The sequence below is a fragment of the Phyllostomus discolor genome, chromosome 11, assembly GCF_004126475.2.
Source record: "Phyllostomus discolor isolate MPI-MPIP mPhyDis1 chromosome 11, mPhyDis1.pri.v3, whole genome shotgun sequence".
Classification (NCBI taxonomy): domain Eukaryota; kingdom Metazoa; phylum Chordata; class Mammalia; order Chiroptera; family Phyllostomidae; genus Phyllostomus; species Phyllostomus discolor.
In genome coordinates, this window is record NC_040913.2 from 28213269 (window position 1) to 28214909 (window position 1641).

At 34.2% G+C, this 1641-nt stretch overlaps 1 non-coding gene across 1 annotated transcript; it reads left to right on the forward strand.

The window, feature by feature from the left end:
- The first annotated feature begins 1477 nt into the window (after positions 1–1477).
- Positions 1478–1641, forward strand: LOC114509028. Its single transcript, XR_003685596.1, has one exon. It is a non-coding gene; the product is annotated as a U1 spliceosomal RNA (small nuclear RNA).

Below are 1641 nucleotides of genomic sequence, written 5' to 3' on the forward strand. Positions count from 1 at the left end.
AATGGCTCATTTCATCTTTAAAGAGTATAATCTCCTAAATTGTGGACTAGAGCTATCATAAAATAAAAAGGAGCTTTTTCATATACCATGTAAAATAGAACATTAAAAATACTGCCCATAGTATTTTGTGAGGTTCACTTCTGAACAAACAGAAAATGAGGACCTCATTTGAGGTCCTCAATGAGGATTTACCCTCCCACATGAAACACTCTTTCCAGTGTTGTCTGTATTTTTATACAAACAACATATTTTCAAAACTAGTTTTAGAATTTTATCAACTGTCAGCTCAAGGCATTGGTCTTGGAACAAGGAAAACCAAACAGGATGAACCCTATGAATGCTCTAGCTTTGGCTGATGCAAGCAACTCTCCAGGATGCGAAGGCACATCTACAGATGGAGAGGTCAGAGTGATATGATCACTTGATGCAAGGAACCCATGGGCCAAAAATGGTCGTAGCATTCAGAGGCTGAGAGGTACAAGTTAACAGAACTTCCCCCGGAGACCCCTGGAGACCCCTGGAGACCCCCAGAAGCATGCTGCTGTGCTGACGTCTTTATTTAAGTCACTGAGACCCAGTTTGGACTTCTGACATCCAATATTGTAAAATAATCAATTTGGGGTGTTTTACACCACTAAATTTGTGGTAATTTGTTATAGCAGTAATAAAAATTTAATATAAATCTTATGGATCAAGGCATATAATATTCACTCTCCTGTCATGCCTTTTATAACTTGCTGTATTTCCTCAAGTTGGTCTTTCATTACATTCTTTTATATTCTGAGACAGCCTGTGTTTACCCTTTAGGACAGAACGATTCATTCTACCCTGAAAAAAAAGTAAAATTATTTCCTTCACCTTGCATGAAGGGTTCTATTTTTCTGTCACTGTTGCTCTGAATATATCCATATACCTATATGAATAATTTTTAATCAAATATCTTCTTCTAATTCACAGAGAAAATGGGGGGTAGAAAGCTCAAAATTGTGTCATAATCAAATATTTTAGCAGAGTAGCAAAGCTTAAAAATGTACTTTAATACAACTTTTTATAGTCACACATAACTCACATCTTTTTTTAAATGGAAAAAATGAGCAGACTCATTAACATGACTAAAAAAGTCACTCTATGGAATATAAAAATGAGATAAGGACATATGTAAACTGAAATATATGCTTCATAATCAATGTTTTATTATTCAAATTTTCTAAGAAAGTATTCAAATATCCAACATTATTATCAATTAACTCAATTTAATAACCCAAGATTTTAAGTTACCTAAAGATCTTGGAAATAGTTTACACTGACAAATAAATTGGTGATATAAAAGTTTTTACTATAAACATTAAATTATTATAATTACTCTTTTCATTTGAAACAAACACCAATTTTTTGTAAGTAAATAAAATGTACATGCAATTAGCCTCAAGGAAAAGACCTGTAGCTATTAAGTATTTTTTAAAACACACAAAATTTTATGCTTAGCTGGAAGAGGAGATACCACAATTGTGAAGGTGGTTTTCTTGGGGTAAGGCTCACCCATTGCATTATGGGTCTGCTGACCCCTGCAATTTCCCCAAATGTGGGAAATACAACTGAACAGTTTGTGGTAGTGGGGGACTGTGTTTGCGCTCTCCCCTG